Raw genomic sequence first — 25,949 nt, forward strand, 5'->3', positions numbered from 1 at the left:
GCTCAAATGTTATGACTATGAGATGTAACACCTCAGTTTGGGGGTTTTCATCTCATACAGAACTTGATTTGGGCAAAAATTCTTAAGTCATGAGTTTTGGGTCCTGGGGAATGAACTGGTTTCCTGCTTATCAGTTCCCCACATCTGAAATCCTATGTATTGCACTTACGTCTAAGAACAAAGGATGCTTGTATTCCAGAGTGTGGCTGCAATAGCTCATTTGTCCTTCATTACCTTGGTCCTCTCTTCCTTCTGGAGATGAGGGAAAGATTAGCTGAGCTCCCTAGAGAAAAGCCTTATGTAAACACAAAGTGTTGCTGAAGTTATTGTTATGATTTTCAACAACACTAAGAGGCAGCAATGGAGTATGGTGCTCCAAGGAGTTCTAATCAGGATCCAGGAGTGGAGCGGTTCTAACCTCTTAACACCATATGAATCCAGGGGTCCTTCTGGCATATGAGTCCTATGGGGCCTGGAGGCTGCTGGGGCTTAGAAAAGATGACCCATGTGCAACACTTGCAGGGAATTAAAATAAAATAAAATAAAAAATAGAAAAGATGAACCCCCAAAGGGTAAGATTATCATTCTCTAAGAAGGGAAGAGCCCACCTCCTACTAGACAGAGTCTGAGATGGAACTGGACCAGTCACTGGTCAAGGAAAGGGTTCCTAGTGTCAGCCCAGGAGCCAAAGCCAGAGAGCTGATGTCTTCATGGAGAGACTTGGGTACCTGCATTCTACCTATAGAGGAGGCTGGGGTGGGGGTAAGGGGCCTTCCTGGCCTTTGTACTCTATTTCTCTCTCAAACCAATAATACACACTCATAAAATGTTATATTAAATAAACATTTTGGAGCTAGGGAGACAGGGTCTCGCTCTGTCACCCAGGCTGGAGTGCAGTGGTATGATCTTGGCTCACTACAACCTTTGCCTCCCCAGCTCAGTCGATCCTCTCACCTCAGCCTCCTGAGTAGCTGGGACAACAGGCATGTGCAATCATGCCCAGCTAATTCTATTTTTTGTAGAGATAGAGTCCCACTATGTTGCCCAAGCTGGTCTGAAACTCCTGGGCTCAAGCAATCCTCCTGCCTCAAAGTGCTGGGATTACAGGTGTGAGCCATCACACCTGGCCTAAAATAATTATTTTTATTTTTTGAAACACAATTGTGGGGCAATTTAATAGAGTGGGGATGATTATTTTCCACAATGTATGTCCAGAACTTATATATTGATCCCATGCCCTGTGTGCAAGGTGCTGTACTATCCACCATGGAGATACAGAGATGAACGAAACATCAGGATGCTGATGATTAAGATATGCACATGCCCACAGCACAATGTGAGTACTGGGGCTTGAAATGGTCTGAGGAAAAGGAAGCCAGGTTCCAAGGTGGATGAGGGTCAGGCATAATCATGGAGGAGATGACCTCTGGCCTGGGTGTTGAAGGCTAGGAGGGTCTTGCCAGGTAGAGGTAGAGGTGGAAGGAATGACATTCCCAAAGAAGGAGCAAAATCCCCAAATGGAAAAGCATGGGATGTGTATGACCAATGGTGAGTACTTCCTTCCAGCTGGCATCCCAAAGGTAAAGGAGAAGAGTGAATTTGGAAAGGTGTCTTAGAACCAGATTTCAAATGGCCACATGCTAGACCACTAGATCCAGAGTTTATCTTCACTGAGCCATGGGGATCCTTGAAAAGCTTTTGGACAGGAGAGGCAGTGAACCCAAAAAAGTTAAAAAACGAAACCAAACCTGTCCAGGGACCTATGGTGAATTAGTTTAAGGCCCAGACTGGACTTGAATCCAGATTTGGATTGACACAAGCGAGGCGCCTGGCCCTCACATTGACCAGACATAGATGGGTCTATGGGAAAGTGCTCCAAGCCAGGGGTGGGCAGACTGCTTCTCCCAGAAGCCCTGGATCACGAGTTCCCAAGTAGCTGGGTGTCTTACCCTGCTGCTGGCTTATGTCTTGGAGCTGAATCTTCCCAGGGAACCTGGGTGGTGGACGAGCTGGTGGCTGGACTGCAGTTCTTGGGAAGCCAGATGGGTTGGGCTGGGAATGGCAGAGTGTGGGATCACTGCAATAAAATAAAGGGAGAGGAGTCCTTGCGATGTCCTGGGGTGTGAGGCACACAGGGTGTGGGGCCTTGCATTCCTGGATGGTTGAGACGCCGCAGCTGATTATTATCATTATTATTCCTGTTTTGGCTTCTCCGAGCTTTCATCCTGCAGGACCCTGCCTTGCTAGGCCAGCATCACCAACTAGCAAGAGGCGGGGCAGGGCAAGCGTCTCCTGGCTGCAAGAGAACACAGCATGACTATGGGTTTCTCTCCCAGGGCTGAGCTCCTTCCTAACCCTGGAATAATTTCTCAGGGGGAAACTGAGGCACAGAGGCAGGGAATGATTTGACCACGTTTCTGTAGCAGAGATTTCTTCTCTCCCCCATCACCTCCCACTCACTAGGCCATCCCTGTCCTCCCTCCATTGGGGCAGATCTCGCTGGCCTGGAGGGGAGCCAAAGAAGGTGTGGATTCTAGAAGAGAGAACTGGACTGCAGCCAGGACAGCAGAACTGGTACCCTCTGTGCCAGACGCTGCGGGCACCATGAGGTCAGGCTCCTGGTTTCGCGTCTCTCTGGAAGGCTCTGCCATATGGGTGGATCTTCCCCAATCCCCTGAGGGAAGGCAACACTGCAGACGTGCAAAATGCCCAGCTCCCTCCCATCAGGGGCCAGATTCAGCATCCTGGGAGAGGAAAAGCCTGGATCTCTGGATCTCATAAAGATGGGCCAGGCCCAGGGGCAGAGGGCCAGACGATGGCTCAGAGACAGGGAAAGGTGTGTATGTGTGTGCTGTGTGCACATTTGCTAATGCCAGGCTTCCAGTGGTGGCATGTCCCTGCCTGCTGAGATGAGATGAAAGGGAAAGAGACTAGAAGGGAATGTGAGTGACACTCTGAGGAGTCGGTGCAAGTAAGTGGAATATTCTACAAAAGCCTGGGTCCTGCCAGACAGTGGGTAGCCCTAGGAGGATGGAGTTGCAAGCTGCAGGTGGAGATCCAGTTTCCTTCCTCAGTACCTGCTGTCCACGTGGACAGTAGCAACCTTTGAGAACATCTTCTGGCTTCAAGGAGAGGTGGGACAACACAGAAGGGTAGACTGAGGAAGTTGGAGGAGAAAGGACGATAAACACTGCTTCCGTGGCCTCCCCAAGCTCTGGCATCATCCATGCCTCCCAGAGCCAGCCAGGCAGCCAAGCATTCGCGTGTCAATTTATTAAGCAGCTGCTCTGTGCAAGGAGCTCTGCTTGGAGCTGTGGGTGTAGATGGATAAGACATGTCCTCTGCCTTTAGGAGGCTCTCCCTGAAGAAAGACAGACCTTACTTTGACTTCACTTCTCTCCACACCATCCAACACCAGACTCCTGGGCTGAGCCCCAAGGCATCTTCTTCCTCCCTGGCCATTTTTGGCCATGACTGCACTGACCCCTGCCTTCGCCATCAGATTGCCTATCAGCTCTCTGAGATCACACGGGAACAGTGCTCAACAGAATTCTTGTTGGATTTCTTGTTTGTTTATTTGTTTGTTTTTTGAGACAGGGTCTCACTCTCTCACCCAGGCTGGAGTGCAACAGCATGATCACAGCTCACTGAAGCCTCAACCTCCCAGACTCAAGTGATCCTCCCCACCTCAGCCTCTGGAGGAGCTAGAAGCACAGGCACATGCCCCCACACTTGGCTAATTTTATTATGTTTTTATTTTTGTAGAGACAGGGTTTCCTTATGCTGCCCAGGCTGGTCTCAAACTCCTGGGCTTAAGAGATCCTCTGTCTCGGCCTCCCTAAGTGTTGGGATTACAGGCGTGAGCCACCATGCCTGGCCTCTTGCTGGTTTCTTGACACCCACCCAGCTGAAACATTCAGCCCTCAGCCATAAAACTGTCTCTTGAGCTTGCCACTGTTATCAGGCTACTCCAAGACTCACTGTTTGTGATCCTACCGTCTTCCAGATCAAATACACCTTTCAGCCTGTAAAGCCACCACCCGCTTGCCTAATGGTGACCTGAAGAACCTGCAGTGGCTCCCTCTTGCTTATTAGATACAATTTGAATTTTTTGGGCTATTTTCCAGGGCCCTCCTACATGTTTCAAGCACTTATTATTACCCAACAGTGTCCCTTCCTGTCCCCAGCACACAGTGTTTGTAATGTAACTCTACATCTGAACAAGAATGAAGACCTTTTTAAGGGAATCATTTTGATGTTTATAGTTGATTTATTCAACAAACATTTACTGAATAACTGCTATGTGCCAGGCACCGTGACAGGTACTAAGACAGTTTTGATGGTGACTAGGGCAAACATGCCTGCTCTGGGGGAGCCCATGAGCTAGCAGGAAGGACAGGCACTAATGATGAAAATAGAATGTGCTGGCCGGGTGCAGTGGCTCATGCCTGTAATCCCAGCACTTTGGGAGGCCGAGGAGGGAGGGTAGATCACCTGAAGTCAGAAGTTTGAGACCAGCCTGGGCAACATGGCCAAATCCCATCTCTACTAAAAATACAAAAATTAGCTGGGTGTGGTGGTGCATGCCTGTAGTCCCAGTTACTCGGGAGGCTGAGGCAAGAGAATCGCTTGAATCTGGGAGGTGGAGGGTGTGGTGAGGCTACATCATGCCACTGCACTCCAGCCTGGGGAAACAGTGAGACTCCATCTCAAAATAAATAAATAACAAAATAACAAAATAGAATGTGGTAAGTTGTCAGATGGGACAATTTTGGAGTCCCTGACAGTCCTGCTGAGCTGCATTTCCACTGTGGCCTCATAGATTTTTTTTTCCTGCCTGGGTTCTTCACAGAGCAGAGTGTGCCTTGCTGGGAGAGAATGGAGACTGTTGCAGGAGGATGTTCACATGGCAAGCCTAAAAGGGCGCCAACCCCAATCCGTTCTTCCCACCATTGGTGAAGTCTCCCTCTTCCCAAATTCAGTGTCCTCTGGAAGTGACACGGGAAGCAGGCACAGAATTAAATGTCTAGGAATTCCAAAAGCAAACCCTTTGGATGATGAAATTATGAAGGGCCGCAAAAAGCACTTCACAATTTCACCATGTTAGGAAATATTAGCTCCCGCCCTCTCCAGAAAGCAGCTTTTTCTGTCTTGTTGGGTGTGATCTATTCTCTTCTGTTCTGACTAAATTGCCCATGACAGGTAGTGCTCCCATGTTTTTGAAACTTGTCCACGAATGAAGGCTCTGACCCCTCATGCAGTTGTTTGAGGCTGAGTCAGTGTTTAACCACTATAATTGGCAGAAAAGTCTTCCAACTGTCTCACCAAGATGAGATGCTGCAAGTTCCGCCCTCTTGCTTGTCTGCTACCCTCTGCAGAATGGAGAAAACAAGGAAAAGTTATAAAGTATTCTCTACTCTGAATGCTCCATAAAAACTCCTACAAAACTGATATAAGTAAAAAGCCATGGATTTGATGACCCTCACTATAACTGTCAACATCCCCTGTGGACAATTTTTAGAGGATGTGATAGGGAAAAGAAGAAGACACAGGGTTTGGGCATGCTTGGGTGCTCTCCGAGGGCCCTCTCCTGAGTGGGGTTTTCTCCCCACTTGGTGCCTTTGTCACCAAGGCACATTGGGCTGAGGGTAACATTCCTGGTCATGGAACTGGAATGGATCCCAAGAAGGCCGGGGCAGAGGGAGGATATACATACGCAGCACAGCGGTAAAGAATTCCTTTTTAGGTGTGCCTGGGAAAAGTGAAAGTGACTCGATTACTGAAGGGAGAAAGGCATTGGAGAAAGAAAATTTTCTTTTTCTTTTTCTTTTTTTTTTTTTTTGAGATGGAGTCTTGCTCTGTCACCCAGGCTGGAGTGCAGCGGTGCAATCTCAGCTCACTGCAACGTCTGCCTCCCGGGTTCGAGCGATTCTCCTGCCTCAGCCTTCCAAGTAGCTGGGACTATAGGCTCATGCCACTATACCGAGCTAATTTTTTTGTACTTAGTAGAGATGGGGTTTCACCATGTTGGCCAGGCTGGTCTCGAACTCCTGACCTCACGTGATCTGCCCCCCTTGGCCTCCCAAAGTGCTGGGATTACAGGCGTGAGCCATGGCGGCCAGCTGAGAAATAAAATTTTCAAAGGCTGCTGCACAAAGTTTGTGGAAGTTTCCTAAATCAAAGGGCAAATCCTTTCCTCTCTCCCTTCCTTCCTTTTTTCTTTCCTCCCTCCCTCTCTTCTTTTCCTCTCACTTTCTTGCTTTCCCTCAGAGTCTAAAACAGTGAGTCCCCGCAGGAGAATGTCTTTGTACTTGCTGGAGTCCACGGCCTGGAACACCCTTCCCCTTTTATCTTCCAGACGCAATCTTACCATGCTTTCAGCTAAAGTCTAAAGTCCTTTATGCCCCCTTCCCTATTCAGATAAGCTCTGGCTGAACTCTCATTTCTCCCAATTCCCATTTAATTTCACTAAACGACGTGGCTTGATATGATTACATAATGTCTCATGTTCTCTGGCTGTGTAACGCAGCACATGAGTCTTGTCTCCCCAGCCAGGTTGTAAATGTCTGGAGGGCAGAGCCCAGGCCGTCCATCTGGGAGTCCCTCAGAACACTGAGCACAGGGCTGGGTGTGTAACAGGCCTTTACTGAGACCTTCACTTGCCTTTTGCTTCTCATTAAACATCAGAGAATTCATACTGGAGAAAACATTTAAGTGTAATAAGTGTGCATAAGCTTTTATTTGAGTGGAGTAATCACATTCTACAACATCAGAGAATTCCTACTGGAAAGGAACCTTGTGTCTGGCTATGTCGTGGGAGAGCCCTCAGGGAATTCGGAGGCTTGGAAGGCACGCTTTACTCAATACCATGGAACTCAGTTACTTGGATGTAGTGACTGTGAGGAAACCTTCATTCAAGATGATATCCAACATCAGCAAGCATCTTAGAGAGATGAAACTATGAACCTAAAGATTGTGAGACGTCCAGGCACGGTGGCGCATGCCTGTAAATCCAATGCTTTGGGAGGCCAAAGTGGGCGGATTACTTGAGCTCCCAGGAGTTCAAAACCAGCCTGGGCAACATAGTGGGACCCCATATCTACAAAGAATTAAAAAAAAAAAAAAAAGCTGTGCATTGTGGTGTGCATCTGTGGTCCCAGCTAGTTGGGAGGCTGAGGTGGGAGGATCACTTGAGCCCAGGAGGTCAAGGGTCAAGGCTGCAGTGAGCCATGATCACACCACTGCACTCCAGCCTGGGCGACACAGTAAGATCCTGTCTCAAAAAGAATGCGAGAAAGCCTCCTCTAAGATTTTCACCAACTAACACCAGAGAGTCCACCTGAGAGCAAAGAACAGTGCTAGATGCTGGGGATACAATGGGGTACAAAGCAGGCACAGTTCCTGTCTTCATGAAGTTTGTCTCTAGATCCATTTCCCAAAGGGATTGATACTCGGAGAGGAAACATTATAGGGAAGGAGGGAGAGGGAAGGGAAGGAAATATTACAAAACTTTGGCCAGGCATGGTGGCTCACACCTGTAATCCCAGCACTTTGGGAGGCTGAGGTGCGCAGACTACTTGAGGTCAGGAGCTCAAGACCAGCCTCGCCAACATGGTGAAATGCTGTCTCTACTAAAAATACAAAACTTAGCCAGGCATGGTATTTCGGGTGGCTGAGGCACAAGAATCGCTTGAACCTGGGAGGGAGGGGTTGCAATGAGCTGAAATTGTGCCACTGCGCTCTAGCCTGGGCAACAAGGGAGACCCTGTCTCAAAAATTTTTTTTTGAGAAAATAAAAGAAAGATTACAAAACTTTGATAAGCACCTTTTTCTTTTTTGAACCCAAAGCACTTCCATTTCTGATTTCCTTTGTCCCTATCTCTTACTAGAGAAGAGAAGGGATGGCTGACCTAATGCATGTTACTGATGGAGAGGTGGAGCTGGAGGGGTTGCATATTCCAGTCCAGGGCATCCTGGTAGGCAGGGTAAGAACTCATGTCCCTGGGGACCTTTATTTGATGAGCTGAGGACGCCAGGTGCTAAGGGAGACCAAAGGTGAAAAGGGAGGTCCTATCCCCTCACGTAGCTTACAGTCCAGTGAGCAAATGAATAGCTCCTTAAAGTACAGGAGCTGCTTTAAATGGAGTGGATGTAAAACACAGCGGAGGCACAGGAAAAGGAGGCCTAAGTCCCTTTGGGGGAAATAGGAAAGGCTTCACAGAGGAGGTACTGTTTGAGCTGAGATGTAAAGGATGAGGATTTTGCCAGATAAACAAATAAGGGGCCGGGCGCGGTGGCTCAAGCCTGTAATCCCAGCACTTTGGGAGGCCGAGACGGGCGGATCACGAGGTCAGGAGATCGAGACCATCCTGGCTAATACGGTGAAACCCCGTCTCTACTAAAAATACAAAAAACTAGCCGGGCGAGGTGGCGGGCGCCTGTGGTCCCAGCTACTCGGGAGGCTGAGGCAGGAGAATGGTGGGAACCCGGGAGGCGGAGCTTGCAGTGAGCTGAGGTCCAGCCACTGCACTCCAGCCCGGCGACAGAGCGAGACTCCGTCTCAAAAAAAAAAACAAATAAGGAGAGGGTGTTCCAGGTGGAAGAAACAGCACAGGCAAGGGCATCGATGTAAGAAAGGGCATGGCCTATTAAGGATGCTGGAGAAGTTCCATGTGCAAACCCCGGGGGAGTGAGTGGAGAGACCAGGCTAGCCAGGCGGGTAGGCAAGGGCCAGATAGCATGAGGCCCTCGAGTGCCTTGCAAAGCCGTTCAGACTTCCCTGTAAACAACGGGGAACCAAATTTATTTCCTACAGCCGCTATAATAAACTACCATAAATGTAGTGGCTTAAAACAACCCAAATCCATTACCTTACAGTTCTGGGCTTAAGTCAACCTGTCAGCAGGGTTGTGTTCCTTCTAGGGCTGCTCGCATTTCTTGACTCCTGTCCTTCTCCCACCTTCAAAGTCAGCAGTCACATCACTCTAATCTCTGCTTCCATAGTCATATACTTTGAAGCTCCTGCCTCCCTCTTCTAAGGACTCTTGTGGTTACACTGGTCCCATCAGATAATCCAGGATAATTTCTGCATCTCAAGATCTTTAATCACATCTGCAAAGTCCCTTTTGTCATGTAAAGTAACATATTCACAGGTTCCAGAGATTAGGATATGGACATCCTTGGGGGGCCATTGTTCTGCTCATGGTGGTAATCCCAGCACTTTGGGAAGCAGGTGGATCACCTGAGGTCAGGAGTTTGAGACCACCCTAACCAACATGGTGAAAATACAAAAAATTAGCTGGGTGTGGTGGTGGGCGCCTGTAATCCCAGCTACTTGGGAGGCTGAGACAGGAGAATTGCTTGAACCTGGGAGGTGGAGGTTGCAGTGAGCTGAGATCGCACCATTGCACTCCAGCCTAGGCAACAAGAGCGAAACTGTCTCAAAAAAAAAAAAAAACAAAAAACAAAGAGCCCTCAGAAATAATACACACATCTACAGCCTACAGACTTTGTCACCCATGCTAGAGTGCAGTGGTGTGATCACAGCTCACTACAGCCTCCATCTCCCAGGCTCAGGTGATCTTCCCACCTCACCCTCCAGACTAGCTGGTACTACAGATGTGTACTACCATGCTGGCTTTTTTTTTTTTTGTAGGGATGGGGTCTTGCTATGTTGCCCAGGCTGTTCTCAAACTCCTGGACTCAAGCAATCTTCCTGCCTCAGCCTTCTAAAGTGGTAGGATTACAGGGATGAGCACTGTGCTCAGACCCTGCTTCCTCTCTGTTGGCATAGAGAAATGAGGTCTAGAAGCTGCCCATCTGTTCCCACTTTACGGTGGGATTCTGTCTAGGTGTTGGATAACATTAAAGAGTAGATGATATTTTGTTTTAGGCTTTCTTTCCTGAGATCTCTGAAAGAACTGTTTAATTTGACATGGAGGCCAATCAAAGACTTTGCAACATCTTTTTTCTTTTCTTTCCTTTTTTTTTTTTTTTTTTTTTTGAGACGGAGTCTCGCTCTGTCGCCCCCAGGTTGGAGTGCAGTGGTGCAATTCCGCCTCCTGGGTTCACGCCATTCTACTGCCTCAGCCTCCCAAGTAGCTGGGACTACAGGCACCCGCCACCACACCCAGCTAATTTTTTGTGTTTTTAGTAGAGATCGGGTTTCACCATGTTAGCCAGGATGGGCTCGATCTCCTGACCTTGTGATCCACCCGCCTTGGCCTCCCAAAGTGCTGGATTCCAGGCGTGAGCCACCACGCCCGGCCAGACTTTGCAACATCTTACCAGTGCACCCAGTGCTTCTGAGTCAGTGGGCACCTGGTTCTGGATCCCTTGCTTCCCTAATACATTAAACCTCCTGTCTCTCCATTTCCTAGTACTAATGAATCTGAAGCTAGCAGAGTATCTTTCTCCCTCCTGTTGATTATTTCCTCTGGAGAACTCCCAAGGAGTAGATATGGTTCTCCTAGCAATGGACCTGCAAGAAAATGTACTAGGGTGTTCTTTTTTTATTTTATTTTTTATTATTTTATTATTATTTTTTTGAGACAGAGTCTCTCTGTTACCCAGGCTGGAGTACAGTGCCATGATCTCGGTTCACTGCAATCTCCACCTTCTGGGTTCAAGCGATTCTCGGCCCTCAACCTTCCAAGTAGCTGGGATTACAGGCAGGCATGTGCCACCATACCTGGCTAAATTTTTTGTATTTTTTGTATATATTTTTGTATTTAGAGACAGGGTTTCACCATGTTGGCCAGGTTGGTGTCGAACTCCTGACCTCAGGTGATCCACCCACCTCAGCCTCCCAGAGTGCTGGGATTACAGGCATGAGTCACCATGCTGGGCCGTAGGCTGTTCTTTCTGTTTTTTTTTGTTTGTTTGTTTGTTTGTTTGTTTTTGGTTTGGTTTGGTTTTGAGACAGAGTCTCGTTCTGTCATCCAGGCTGGAGTACAGTGGCACAATCTTGGCTCACTGCAACCTCCACCTCCCAGGCTCAAGGGATCCTTGCACCTCAGTCTCCCAAGTAGCTTAGACTACAGGTGCATGCCACCAGGTGTGGCTAATTTTTTTTTTTTTTTTTTTTTTTTTGTAGAGACGGGGTCTTGTCATGTTGCCCAGACTGGTCTTGAACTTCTGGGTCAAGCAATCCATTTGCCTCAGCCTCCCAAAGTGCTGGGATTGCAGGCATAAGCCACTGTGCCCAGACACTAGGCTGTTCTTACATTGCTATAAAGAAGTACCCGAGACTGGATAACGTATAAAGAAAAGAGTTTAATTGGTTCACAGTTCTGTAGGCTGTACAGGAAGCAAGACAACAGCATCTGCTCCTCTTCTAGGGAGGCCTCAGGGAGCTTTTACTCATTGTAGAAGGTGAAGTGAGAGCAGGCTTGTCACATGGCAAAAGTAAGACCAAGACTGATGGGGGTAGGGGTTGGGGGGGAGCGGTGCCACATACTTTGAAACAACCGGATCGAGAGAACTCACTATGGTGAGGACAGCACCAAGCCATGAGGGATCTGCTCCCATGACCCCAATACCTCCCATCAGGCTCCACTTCCAATACTGGGGATTATAGCTGAACATGAGATTTGGAGAGGACATCTAAACTGTATCAGTAAGGTTTCCAGACAAAATACAGAACACCTTGTTAAATCTGAATTTCAGATAAACAGCAAATAATTTTAGTACAGGCTGAGTATCCCTTATCCAAATGCTTGGAACCAGAAGTGTTTTGGATTTCAGATTATTTTGTTAGGGGTATTCAACCTGTATAAGTATATCTCAAATATTATTAAATGTTGAGTGCTACTTTGTTAACCAGATTATTTGATTAACGAGAACACTCCATTCCCTAACTTCACCAAATAATACTTTACTGTATGTTCTCTGATGCAACCTATAAGGCAGATTGTTATTCAAGCCCTGAAAGTTCCAGTACCTTCTTACAGATGACTTTGTAGTAATACAGGTAAGAGAAGAAAGGCTATGATTCTAAAGGAATAGGGGAGGGGCCTAAGGTCAGAAGAGTGGGGACTGGTCCCTCTTATTTCATAACATAGATTCTTCTGCTGCCCAGCTCTGAGATTCAGATAGGCTTAGCTCCTGCTCTAGATCTCACCTGCCCTTTCATTAATGGACAGCATCATGCCCCCGCCCCATGACCTAAGGACCACCATTCTGTTTAAGTACATTAAGGTTTTGTTTTCGCTGTTGTTTAAAAAAAGGTGTTGCCCAGGTGCAGGGTCTCATGCCTGTAATCCCAACACTTTGGGAAGCCAAGGTGGGAGAATTGCTTGAGCCCAGGAGTTCAAGACCAGCCTGGGGAACATAGTGAGACTGCCATTCCTACAGAAAATTTAAAAATTCACTTGAGGTCAGGAGTTCAAGACTAACCTGGCCAACATGGTGGAACCCCGACTCTACTAAAAAAAAAAAATACGAAATTTAGCTGGTCGCCATGGTGCACGCCTATAGTCCCAGCTACTCGGCAGGCTGAGGCAGGAGAATTGCTTCAATCTGGGAGACGGAGGTTGCAGTGAGCCGAGATCGCGCCACTGTACTCTAGCCTGGGTGACAGAGCGAGTCTCTGTCAAAAAAAGAAAAAAAGAAAGAAAAGAAAAGAAAAAGGAAGGAAGGAAGGAAACTCAACTCAAGCCCCATCTGAGAGCACCAGCCTGAACAATATGCTGCAGTGAAGAATGGCCTGGAAATGCCCCTGATACTGTATGGCGGGGCCCTAATTGGCTGAGCCTCCGCTAGAGATGGGGCAAGACTTCAGGCATCTGCCCAGGCGGACCAAGAAGGGAAATTTAGAGCAAAGGCTTGAGGGGAGTGAAAAAACGGGTTTTCTTAGATTGGGGGAATCACATGGGATAGAGGTTGCTCCAAAAGCCTTGAGCAAACCTTAGTGCCAATTGTGTCTGGCCTTGCAGAGTTAAACATAGCAGCAATTACTACAAATTATTGTATATGCACCAATCCAAAGACAGACTTTGTATTCACATCTGGTAGATGAGAAAGTCATCATCATTATTCCAGTCAAATATCAAAGGCAGCAATATACAGTATACGTTGTATAGTACCTTTATTTATTTTTTATTTTATTTTAGACAGAGTCTTACTCTGTCACTCAGGCTGGAGTAGTCACTCACGCTGAACCTTCCAGGTTCAAGCGATTCTCGATTCTCGTGCCTCAGCCTCCTGAGTAGCTGGGACTACAGGCGTGAACCACCACACCTGGCTAATTTTTGTATTTTTAGTAGAGACGGGGTTTCATCATGTTGGCCAGGCTGGTCTCGAACTCCTGGCCTCAAGTGATCCATCCACCTTGGCTTCCCAAAGTGCTGAGATTATAGGGATGAGCTACCGCTCCTGGCCGAGTTTTCAACATCAAAGTTGTGTAGGCATCTTTAGATAATGCAAAAAATTAAAACAGTTTATGATGCCCTAATGGAACTCCGGATGTTATTCCTGTGTAAATGAACTAACCCAGCCAGCCAAGGGCAGCAGGCCTAGTGGACTGGCCACAGGACACCAGTTCTGTCCTCAGGTGCACAAGAATTGTCTGTGTCTGCTTGCATCATTTGCTTTTTAGGAAAAGGTGGCCCTCAGGGGCCAGGGGAATTAATGAGTTAATGCCTACAATCTCTAGGAACAACTTTCTCCAGATAAGGTCTCATTATCGTTAATTGTTATTATTATTGTTATTAACCCAACTCCTAGGAAAAGCTGCCACAGCTTTGTTAACGACCTCAGGTAAGGGGTTTAATTAACACCTCCTCTGAGTGCTGAGGCCTCAGGCACCATGTTACCGCCCCCACACCCAGGCTCCACCTCCTCTGAGCTCCGCCCATAGGTCTCTCCACCCCCGGATCCTGCCGTTTCCTACCTGAGCTGCTTTATCGTTCTCACACCTGCCAACCCCTTCCCCTTCCATTCCAGCCCCGTGGCTTCCCCTCCCCCAAAATCTCACCTGCCCCTCACATACTTCCATTTGAATTTCCCATCCCCTTTCCCCAGTTACCTACTCCCCCCAAACAGTTCTCACGAGCTAAGTCTTTGGGGGATCATGAAAGTGAAGAGTGGGTCCCTTGAGCCCCGCCATTCCCCCTTGCAAGCCCCCTTCCCTGCACTGTTTCCCAGCACTTCTATCCCATCTCATCTCCATGAGAGCTGCAGGGATTGTTCCTCAGGTGGTGAGGCCAGTTGGGTTGGTTGGCTGGTTTAGGGTTACAGAGCTTGGCACCAACTACCAGGCCCGTGCAGCTGCCTTCTTTAATTAATTAATTCCAATTTTTTTTAAAAAAACCATCTCAATTGAACCTCAGTGCGTGCCTCTGGGGCATATGTCACATCAATTACAGACAACAATTAAGCTTGCTGCTTAAAAGGATTTGTGAGTCTCTTTAAAGACTCAAACACCATTCGGCCTCGCTGCCTTAGATCCTTAGATCACTCTACTGGAGACAGAGCCTGAGGCAGAACCCCCAAAGGATGAATTGAGGGCTGCAACAGTCTGCTCTGAGATAGGAGGATAGGGAATTCTCTGGCTGCTGGTCTTTGCCCACACTACCTAACCCCAGGGTTCCCTTCTACCTTTGCTTAGGGATCCAGGAAGCGAAGCTATTGCAGGTGGGTGGTGGCCTCACTTCTCTAGGATAAGACCAATTTCTCCAAAATTCAGAAGTCCACCTCTTCATTGTCCTACTCAACTGTCCTGCATGGATAAGGATGAATCTCAGGCCCTCTAAAAATAGGATGGGTATTCAGTTGACGTGTCCTTTTTTCCAGCAGTAGAGATGGTATATACAGGATATACATTTTCATCCCAGTGGTTGGAATTAGGCAAATGGTTAAAGAAGTTGCTCGAGGGCACAGATGAATTTTTTTTTTTTTTTTTTTTTTTTTTTTTTTGAGACGGAGTCTGGCTCTGTCACCCAGGCTGGAGTGCAGTGGCGCGATCTCGGCTCACTGCAAGCTCCGCCTCCCGGGTTTACGCCATTCTCCTGCCTCAGCCTCCCGAGTAGCTGGGACTACAGGCGCCCGCCACCTCGCCCGGCTAGTTTTTTGTATTTTTTAGTAGAGATGGGGTTTCACCATGTTAGCCAGGATGGTCTCGATCTCCTGACCTCGTGATCCGCCCGTCTCGGCCTCCCAAAGTGCTGGGATTACAGGCTTGAGCCACCGCGCCCGGCCTTTTTTTTTTTAGATGGAGTTTCGCTTTTGTTTCCAAGGCTGGAGTGCAATAGCATAATCTCAGCTCACTGCAACCTCTGCCTCCTGGGTTCAAGCGATTCTTCTGCCTCAGCCTCCTGAGGAGCTGGGACTACAGGTGCATGCCACCACACCCAGCTAGTTTTTTGCTTTGTTTTGTTTTTCGTAGAGACGGGGGTTTCACCATGTTGACCAGGTTGGCCTCGAACTTCCGAGCTCAGGTGATCTACCCGCCTTGGCCTCCCAAAGTGCTGGGATTATAGGTGTGAGCCACCGCGTATGGCACAGAGATGATTTCTTAATGGTCCTTCATTCCCACTTTGTGTTACACTTGGTAGCTGCTCAGGGAAAGTTTACAGATTGTTGAAGACGAGGAGGGGAAAGAGTTTGCATGCAGTTACAAATATTTTTCCAGGTGCAAAGCAAGTAGGCAGAAATGGGACTGGCCCAGAACCTTAGTCTTATTAACATTGCTCTCTACTCAACTGGAATTTTAAAAATATCAGTAGACCAGGTAAACATGCCTTTCCTTATCTATTTAACTCATTTATTGCGTATGTGAGTTGACACTACATCACTTTGTCCTTTTATGTTTGCCAGAATCGTGGCTGTCCACTTGAGTCCAAACTTTCAGAGGGCAGAGACCACATCTGCTCAGTTTGCTTTGTATGGTATCCAGCAAAGGGCTGCAGTAGGGTGTCATAGAGAAGTGTTGGACTTGGACCTTGGAGACCCACGTTTTAGTTCTTGCTGCGTGGCCCTTAAAATCCAGACTGCATTTTTATTTGCTGTTAAAAACAAAACAAAACACAGCAAGGGGCCAGGTGCAGTGGATCACTCCTGCCTGTAATCCTAGCACTTTGGGAGGCTGAGGCAGGCAGATCCCTTGAGCCCAGGAATTCGAGACCAGCTTGGGCGACATGGCAAAACTCTGTCTCTACTAAAATATTTAAAAAAAAAAAAATTGAAGTGGGAGGATCACCTGAGCCTGGGGAGGTCGAGGCTGCAGTGAGCTGTGATCGTGTCACAGGACTCCAGTCTGGGCAACAGAATGAGATGCCATCTCATTAAAACAAAAACAAAAACAAAACAGGGGCCAGATCTCCCAGCACTTTGGGAGGCTGAGGCAGGAGGATAGCTTCAGCTCAGGAGTTGGAGACCAGCCTGGTCACATAGTGAGACCTCGCCTATACTAAAAATGAAAAGAATTAGCCAGACATGGTGGTATGTGCCTGTAGTCCCAGCTACTTGGGAGGCTGAGGTGGGATCACCTGAGCCCAAGAGGTCAAGGCTACAGTGAGCTACGATCATGCCACTGCATTCCAGCTTGAGTGACAGAGCAAGACCCTGTCTCAAAGAAAAAAAAAAAAAAAAAAGAAAGGAAACAAACCAAAACCGAACAGTGGAAAACAGTGGGAACAACATTTTCTGTCCTTCCTTCTCAGGATTGAGAGAAGGATTAAATGAAGCAATGCAGAAGAAAGATGTGTAGAAATTGCCACATAAATATGTTTTTCTAACACTATAAAATGCATTTTTTTTGTAGGCTTTTTGTTTGTTTGTTTGTTTTGAGATGGAGTCTCACTCTCTCGCCCAGGCTGTAGTGCAGTGGCCAGATCTCAGCTCACTGCAACCTCCACCTCCCGGGTTCAATTGATTCTCCTGCCTCAGCCTCCTGAGTAGCTGGGACTACAGGCGCCCGCCACCACGCTGGCTAATTTTTTGTATTTTTAGTAGAGACAGGGTTTCACCGCGTGGGCCAGGATGGTCTCGATCTCCTGACCTCGTGATCTGCCTGCCTTGGCCTCCCAAAGTGCTGGATTACAGGTGTGAGCCACCACGCCCAGCCCATAAAATGCGTTTTGATGTTAACACCAGAGTAGTCAAAATTCAAATTCTGAGATGTTTCAAATGGAGAAGCTGATGTACAGAGACCAGAGCTTCTGGCTGCAGTCCAGGATTGCTGCAATGCTCGCTTTGAGGACATGGGGGCGGTATTAGGGTAGAAGAAAACTCTAGCTAAAACCAAACTTTAGACCTATGTGACATTGGCTATCCCAGTGGCTTCCTTATCACTACAGCTGCACTTACATATCTGGCCTCTTAGTACATACTCTTTTGTTCTTCCAGGCATCCTGACATTTTATTTTATTTTATTTTATTTTATTTTATTTATTTATTTATTTATTTTTATTGAGGCGGAGTTTCACTCTTTTTGCCCAGGCTGGAGTACAGTGGCATAATCTCAGCTCACTGCAAGGGCCTCCCAGGTTCAAGCGATTCTCCTGTCTCAGCCTCCTGAAGTAGCTGAGATTACAGGTGCCTGCCACCAGGCCTGGCTAATTTTTTTGTATTTTTAGTAGAAATGGGGTTTCTTTCTTTTTTTCTTTCTTTCTATTTATTTATTTATTTATTTATTTATTTGAGATGGCATCTTGCTCTGTCGCCCAGGCTGGAGTGCAGTGATACAACCTTGGCTTACTGCAACATCGTCTCTCGGGTTCAAGCGATTCTCCTGCCTCAGCCACCCAAGTAGCTGGGATTACAGGTGTGTGCCACCACACCCGGCTAATTTTTGTATTTTTAGTAGAGATGGGGTTTTGCCATGTTGGCCAGGCTGCTCTCGAACTCCTGACCTCAGGTGATCCACCCACCTTGGCCTCCCAAAGTGCTGAAATTACAGGAGTGAGCCACTGTGCCTGGTCCTGGCATTTATTTTACTATTTACTAAAATTCAAGTAGGGCTGGTGGGAGGTGGGGGGCCACAGAGTGAAGGTGCCCATGACCCATATCCCTTTAAGAATGAACATATACATACACTTGTGCGTGCATGCGTATATACACACAAGCCCTATGACAAAAAACCAAAACTCCAGCGTTCTGAGCCGTCTCTGGATACTGTCACTTAGAGATATGAGAAAAAGTGAGGAAAAAACGGGAATCTAGGACAACTTTATTCATTCTGTAAAAGGGGCAGTTTCTTGTAGGAAGGGCTTAGGCATGATCTTTGGATAGTAATTCTTAGGAAAGGAATGAAATTGCAATATATTAATGAACATATTCAAGTCTTTAGGTTACAATCCTGGGTATCAGATCTGGAGGACCCTAATAGCCATATAACTCCCCCATATTTATTTATTTATTTATTTATTCATTTGAGATGGAGTTTCACTGTGTCACCCAGGCTGGAGTGCAGTGGCATGATCTCGGCTCACTGCAACCTCCGTCTCCCAGGTTCAAGCGATTCTCCTGCCTCAGCTGCCTCAGAGTAGCTGGGACTACAGGCGCATGCCACCACGCCTGGCTAATTTTTGTATTTTTAGTAGAGACAGGGTTTCACCATGTTGGCCAGGCTGGTCTCAAACTCCTGACCTCAGGTCATTCACCCGCCTCGGCCTTCCAAAGTGCTGGGATTACAGGCATGAGCCTCCGCACCTGACCAGTCTTCCCTTTTTATAAAGCCTAAATGGTGAAATGATTGAGTAAAGGTCAAGTATGAGAACCTAGGAGGCCATGACCAGGGCTCTGGCTCTAAGTCTGGTGCTGTAGGATGTGATATTAGTTAATGGGCAAGCGAGGAGCCATGGCCACTGACCCTGTATATGTACAGGTGGTAAAAACTATTATTCACTGGAGGTACATCCCTAGGAATTTAGGAGGTGAGGAAATGCAGTGAGCAGGGAGCTTGTATCAAGACATCCTGTTCACTTTACCAGGAACCAGATATCTCTGCTGCTGTTTAAATTAAATGCGTGAAGGTTTTAAGAATTCTCAAAATGTACAGAACTTTTAAATAAGAATTTTAAATTAAAAAACAGGTTCTGGGCTGGGCGTGGTGGCTCATGTCTACAATCCCAGCATTTGGGGAGGCCAAAGTGGGCGGATCACTTGAGGTTGGGAGTTCGAGACCAGCCTGACCTACATGGTGAAACCCCGTCTCTACTAAAAATACAAAATTAGCCAGGCATGGTGGCGCATGCCTGTAATCCCAGCTGGTCGGGAGGCTGAGGCAGGAGAATCGCTTGAACCCAGGAGGCAGAGGTTGCGGTGAGCTGAGATCATGCCATTGCACTCCAGCCTGGGCAGCAAGAGCAAAACTCCACCTCAAAACAAAACAAAACAAAAACAAAAACAAAACAAAAAAACAGGTTCTGGCCAGGCTCAGTGGCTCGCACCTATAATCCCAGCACTTTGGGAGGCTGAGGCCAGCGGATTGCTTGAGTTCTGGAGTTCAAAACCAGCATGGGCAACAAGGCAAAACCCCATCTCTACGAAAAAATACAAAAATTAGTTAGGTGCAGTGGCAAGCACCTGTGGTCCCCAGCTACTCAGGAGGCTGAGGTGGGAAGATTGCTTGAGCCCAGGAGGTCAAGGCTGCAGTGAGTTATGATGGCGCCTCTGCACTCCAGCATGGGTGACAGAGGGAGACCCTGTCTCAAAAAACAAAACAAAACAAAAAAACCCAAAAAAGAAAAAACAGGGTTCTGCTGCTTTCTGCCCACTGCCTTAAAAGTTAGTGAAGAACTATCCAAGGCCAGGAAACCAGGATGACAGAAGCCTGATCTTCCAATCAGGTCAGATGTGGGAGCTAAATGTTGCCTTCAATGACTGCCAAGCTGCAGTGTCAGCAGCTGAACAAGGGAGGCACTGGAACTAGCCCTCTTGTGGTCTGTCAAGTGGTAACATTGCTTGGCAGCCCTCACCCTCTACCTGGGACAGATGTGTGAGGAGAAAGAGGTAAAGGAGGGCGGGCAGAGAAACTGAAATCTCCAGAAAGGGACCTTGCTATCCCTGAGGCCCAAGGTCCTCCAAAGCACCAGATCACAGAGGCAAGTCCCAGGCTTCTGGGGAGAGAAAGAAAGAAGAAGGAAAAAACATTGAATAAAGGAGATGGAGAAGGAGAACTGAATGTTAGAATTATTCTCCATCACATGCTAAGGGCACCTGTTTTCACTCCATGGGAATAAATGGCGGATTCTCAGAGTGGGCCTGTCAAAGCCTCTGAAAGACCAGCAGGCTGGGAGTCAGGGAGGCTGGGGCCTGCTTTGGCTCTGCTCCACTGTTTACTGAGCTGGGTGACTTTGCTTGAGCCATTAAACATTCCTTGGCCTGAATTTCCTTCATTGGGAATAATACCTGTCCTGTCTGCCTTGCAGGGTTGTTGGAAGGTCTGATAAGACAATGGACATAAGTCCGGACGCGGTGGCTCATGCCTGTAACCCCAGCACTTTGGGAGGCTGATGCGGGTGGATTGCCTGAGGTCAGGAGTTCAAGACCAGCCTGGCCAACATGGTGAAACCCCGTCTGTGCTAAAAATACAAAAATTAGCTGGGCGTGGTGGTGCACATCTGTAATCTCAGCTACTTGGGAGCCTGAGGCAGGAGAATCACTTGAACCCAGGAGGCAGAGGTTTCAGTGGGCTGAGATAGCGCCACTCCAGCCTGGACAACAAGAGCAAGACTTCATCAAAAAAGAAAAAGAAAAAGAGATAATGGACATAACCTCCCTGCAAAAACCATACCTAGTTACTAGGAACCCTTCAGAGAGTTGAAGAGTCACAGACACTGGGAAAGTCACCTCATTCATTAGCCATCACTCTGCACACCCTCTTCCAAGCTGGATAGCTCTGACTAGCAGAGGGTGGGGAATGGATCAAATGTCTAAGAAGGCAAAGCAAGACATTGATCTCACTGAGATGTCCCAGGCTCACCAGCCCCTATGGATACCATGTTCTTTCTCACATTGAATCTATCTCTCCTTTTATTACTTCTGCTTATTTCCTCCTGTTCGACCTGAAGATTTTCTCTCTACCTGCTGAAATATGGTATCGTTTTTAGTGTTTATTCACTGAAAAAAAACTCATTATTGAAAAACATGACCCAAAGTTGCCAAAATTATCCCTGGAGTCCAGAGACCAAATGTAATAAAAGTCAAGCATCTATTCTGGGAAGGGGTCAAGGACAGAGTCAGCTCTTGGACCCCTTTGCTTAGAAAGTTTCAATCTTTTCCCTAACCTTGTCCCAGATTCAGGTCATCTTACTCTCTTCAGGATTTTGGGTCACGGGAGTGGGGTGCTTGTTGCAGTCTATTTTGTGTTGCTGTAACAGAATACCACAGACTGGGTAATTTAAAGAGAATAGAAATTTATTTCTTACAGTTCTGGAGGCTGGGAAATCCAATATCAAGGTACCCACATCTGGTGCGGGTCTTCTTGACGCATCATCCCCTAGCAGAAGGCAGGAAGGCAAAAGAGTGCATGAGAGAGCAACAGAGCAAAGGGGTCCAAACTTGATTTTATAACAGGCCCACTTTTGAGATAACAAACCCACTGTTTATTTTTTAAATTAATTAATTAATTATTATTTTTTGAGACAGAGCCTCACTCTGTCACCCAGGCTGGAGTGCAATGGCGCGATCTCAGCTCACTGCAACCTCCGCCTTCCAGGTTCAAGCGATTCTCATGCCTCAGCCTCCTGAGTAGCTAGAATAACAGGTGCATGCCACCACACCCAGCTAATTTTTTTTTGTATTTTTAGTAGAGATGGGTTTCACCGTGTTGGCCAGGCTGGTCTCAAACCCCTGGCTTCAAGTGATCCACCTGCCTTGGCCTCCCAAAGTGCTGGGATTACAGGCATGAGCCACTGCGCCCGGCCTGGAGATAACTAACCCACTGTTTATGATATTAATCCATTCATGAGGGCAGAGCCCTCATGACCTAATAACCTCTTATTAGGCCCCAGCTTCCAACACTTTTGCATTGGGATTATTAAGTTTCCAACATGTCAACTTTGGGGGACACATTCAAACCATAGCAGTGCTATTTTAGGGAAAAGTAGCTGCATGTGTATTGAAAATGTCAGCTAGGTACGGTGGCTCACACCTGTAATCCCATTACTTTGAGAGGCTGGCGTGGGAGGATTGCTTGAACCCAAGAGTTTGAGACCAACCTGGGGAACATAGGGAGACCTTGTCTCTACAAAAATTTAAAAATTATCCAGGTGAGGCAGCACACTTCTGTAGTCCCAGCTACTCCAGAGGCTGAGATGGGAGGCTCATGTGAGCGTGGGAGGAGGAGGCTGCAGTGAGCTGTGATCATGCTACTGCGCTCCAGCCTCGGTGACAGAATGAGACCCTGTCTCAAATAAGAAAGAAAAAAAAAAGAAAAAGAAAATGTTTATGTGCTATTGGGGTCAGCCTTAGCACAAGAACATTAGTTAAGTGTGCTTTTAATAATGGAAGGAGTTCCAATTAAGATAGGATTTGGAGGCCGGGCACGGTGGCTCAAGCCTGTAATCCCAGCACTTTGGGAGGCCGAGACGGGCGGATCACGAGGTCAGGAGATCGAGACCATCCTGGCTAACACAGTGAAACCCCGTCTCTACTAAAAATACAAAAACTTAGCCGGGCGAGGTGGCGGGCACCTGTAGTCCCAGCTACTCGGGAGGCTGAGGCAGGAGAATGGCGTGAACCCGGGAGGCGGAGCTTGCAGTGAGCTGAGATCCAGCCACTGCACTCCAGCCTGGGTGACAGAGCGAGACTCCGTCTCAAAAAAAAAAAAAAAAAAAAGATAGGATTTGGACAACTTCAGGGAAGTTTGGTTTACGGTGGGAAAGGGAACCCTGACCTCAGAGTTGCTGTCTTGGGTCTTTTCCATCACAGACCTTCACCTTGCCAGGTACATTTCCTCTCCCTGTACCCTAAACACTTTCAATTACGGACACTCTCTCAGCTCTGAACTCGGATAAATGCTACCTTGTTAGCTAATAGTATCATTTAGTATATTAATGATTAATAGCTAATTAGTCATAATACTGTAATACAATGGAGGCTTCCTTTACCGCAGCAGCTGTAGGTCTCAAGCACACACATCCCCTTCCCTATTCCTGGCCACAGGACAGGCGAGGCTCTAAATCTGTTTTTCTGAGCACCCTGGCAATCTTGAAACTGTTCCAGTTTTTAGCGGTACCATTCATATGGCGAATGACCACTACTGCTTGCATGCTGCCGAGCTGATTTCTGTCCCCTGTCACTCCCACTGCCCTTCAGGAACAAGGAGGTCAGCAGTCGTTAAATTTTTAGTCAAAGTCTCTTTTACTTCCAAATCTCACATCGACCCACTTTTCTACTTTGGCCCCTTTCTTCACTTTACCTTCCCCCATCCTAATGCGCGCCTATTTTGTGGAATCCCACAGTAGCCCCTGCTACAACCCCCCGAACTGTTCGCTTTGGCTTCCTTTCAGCAACCACGCCCCCCGACCCACGGAGAGCGCCGCGCATGCGCACCTCTCGCCTTTACCTGGGCGCCGGGAGTGGGCGGAGTGGGAAAGGGCGGGGGTGGCGCGGGGAGCCGGCGGTTATCTGGGCGGCGGAGCGCTCACAATGTGGCAGGAGGCAGAAAAGGTGCGCCCGGGCCGGCCCGAGGGCTGCGCATGCGCGCCGCCGCTCCCAGCGGCCGGGATGCCGAGGGGGCGGGCGGAGGGAGGTGTCGGGATCCCTGTTGGGCGGGGGGGCCGGCGAGGGAAGGGGCCGCGGGCGCGCGCGCGCGCCCTCGCAGCCGCTCGCCTCCCTCCCCTGCCCCCTCCGGCACACACATCCACACACGCACACCCCCTCCCCTGCCGCCCGCCCCGTGCTGCCCGCCCCGCCGGCCCCGCTCGCCCTCGCGCGCTGGGAAGGGAGTCGCGAGACGTCGGAGCGGCGGCCACGTAGCGCTGCGGCGGCGGCGGCGGCAGCGGCAGCGGCCGAGGCCGGGTCTTGAGGAGCGGCCCTGAGGACAGACGTTGGGCAGGGGGGAGGGGCCGGCCCAGCCGGCGGTTGTGACTCGAGCGGCGCGGCTGCAGGCCCCCGCCGCAAGGATGGACCGCCGAGGCGGCGGCCGGGGCGGCGGAGGCGGAGGCGGCCGGCCCGGGTGAGTAAGGGCCCCTTCCCCCACGCACTCGCCACCGTCGCAGCGGCGCCCCCGGCAGCCCTTCCTCTCCGCCGCCCGCCGGGCCGGCCCGGGCTCCGGGGGCCGGCGTAACCCTTCGCCGAGGCAGCTGCGTGCGCTAGGCCGGAGCAGCCTCCATCCGGCTGGGAGGCCCCGGGCGCTGAGCTCCTCGGGCAGCCAGCTTGTGCTGAGGGTGCCCAGCTCCTGCCCTTTCGCCCCCTCCCTCCCGGACCCGGGCTTGGCTGCAGTTTTGCAGCGGGTCCGCTCGCCCCGAGGCCTGAGGGGAGGCTGGGGCGGCACGGGTTAGCTGGCCGAGGGGAGATTTGCACCGGTCCTCCTGCGAGCGTTCTCCTACCCTGCAGCTGGTGGCTTGCACCCACTACCTCCCCCGCCCTGCGGTTGCGCCTAAACCTCCAACCCCCGGGAGTATTGTGCCGCTAGCAGATAAAATGCGTCTGATGTACACCCGCCACCGGCCGCCCCACGCTCACACCAGTGGGTAATGCAGACCTTTCTCCACCCCCACCTCCTCCTCCCCTCCAATCAGACTCTGCTGAAGATTCTTAGCTCGGAGACACCAAAGGTAGTGACACCCCCGTTACATCTCCACGTAACATGTTCATTGTCGAGGGATGTCTCCAGTAGAAATGATAAATGCCCCTGCCTCACCTCGAAGTCTGTCTTCAGGATTCGAGACCTTCTCTGAAAAGGTCCAGCTTTGATCACAACTAGAGCATCCCTCCCCCACAACACGCAGATACACTCATACACTCACTTCCTGATTGCTGAGCAGCCCCTGTCACCGGGATCCATTGTCAGAAATGGCTTGTGCCAATCAAAGGAATGTGCTTGTGCCTTTGGAGAAGGGTGCTTTCCACATCCACGTTCTCGGGGTGTTCCTGCGTGAGTCTGCCTTTGCCCCCAGATTGTCCCCGTGTTCAAGCATCATTATCATAATGTTTCCCTTACGTGCATCTCCCGTGGACCCTCAGGAACACCTGAGTGATGCTTTTTTCCCAGTTAATTAGATATGGTATGTGCAAGTTTCTCCTATTTTGTTGTAATGTTTGGGATCTATGATGAAGGCATAGTGTATTAGTAGGGTAGTATTCAAGAAAGAATGGGATTTTTTTTTTTTTCCAGAGGATGGCCAGGCCCGTATTGTTCTGGGAATGGCAACTAGCACATGCTTTGTTGACAACATGTGTGTGCTTAGGGATTGAGGAGCTGCTGTTGCTGGGATGTGTGGTGTCTGAGCTGAATACAGGTGATGTTGCCGAGTGGGGCTGTTTTGTGGGTGGGGCTTGCCACTGATTATCAGTGGTGGCAGGCAGCTTGGTTGTTTATATCAGGACGGTGCACAGTATTCAGATAGATAATATCTTTAGTATAATTTTGTTTAAACTGTTCACTAAGTTTTAGTGATCCTGTCTTCAGTGGTTAGTAATCTTTGGGGTCATGGAAGCCTTTAGAACCATCTTCTCCATTAAATAGACACATTTTGTGTGCCACTACAGTCAAATTGAAGCTAGTCCTCGGACTTCAGGTTAAGATCTACGTTACGCAAAAGTGAAAGGAGCTTGGGTTGTGTGTTTTGTTTAGTTGGTTAGTTGTTTTTCTTTTTGCTTTTAAGGATTAGAGTTACATTGTCTGGCCCTGAGCAATGAACAACAAAGTAGCTTATGCATGTAACCTTGTGTTTTGTTCTTTGATTAGGTAAGTTAGATATTTGTAAATTATCATTTCCTTGTCTTACTGTAAAAAGGAAATGTATGTGAGAGTCTTTCAGAAATAGTTAAAGCTAGAG

At 48.5% G+C, this 25,949-nt stretch overlaps 1 protein-coding gene and 1 long non-coding RNA gene across 5 annotated transcripts in view; both read left to right on the forward strand.

Annotated features, from left to right (window-relative positions):
* LOC139359618 (uncharacterized) overlaps positions 1-21,101 on the forward strand; it is a 31,363-nt gene extending 10,262 nt beyond the window's left edge. The window contains exons 2-3 of the long non-coding RNA XR_011615770.1: positions 1,250-1,336; positions 20,373-21,101. This is a non-coding gene — a long non-coding RNA (uncharacterized lncRNA). The remainder of the gene's footprint in view (positions 1-1,249; positions 1,337-20,372) is intronic.
* A 2,808-nt stretch (positions 21,102-23,909) lies between these two features.
* Positions 23,910-25,949, forward strand: part of LOC105472429 (zinc finger protein 652) — a 73,327-nt gene continuing 71,287 nt past the window's right edge. For 2 of the 4 annotated variants that reach the window (XM_071082980.1, XM_071082979.1), the window contains exon 1: positions 23,910-24,124. The gene's annotated coding sequence lies outside the window, so the exon portion shown is untranslated. The remainder of the gene's footprint in view (positions 24,125-25,949) is intronic. The other 2 variants (XR_011615771.1, XM_071082982.1) reach the window with 1 other exon arrangement.

The sequence above is a fragment of the Macaca nemestrina genome, chromosome 17 (genome assembly GCF_043159975.1).
Source record: "Macaca nemestrina isolate mMacNem1 chromosome 17, mMacNem.hap1, whole genome shotgun sequence".
NCBI classification, from domain to species: domain Eukaryota; kingdom Metazoa; phylum Chordata; class Mammalia; order Primates; family Cercopithecidae; genus Macaca; species Macaca nemestrina.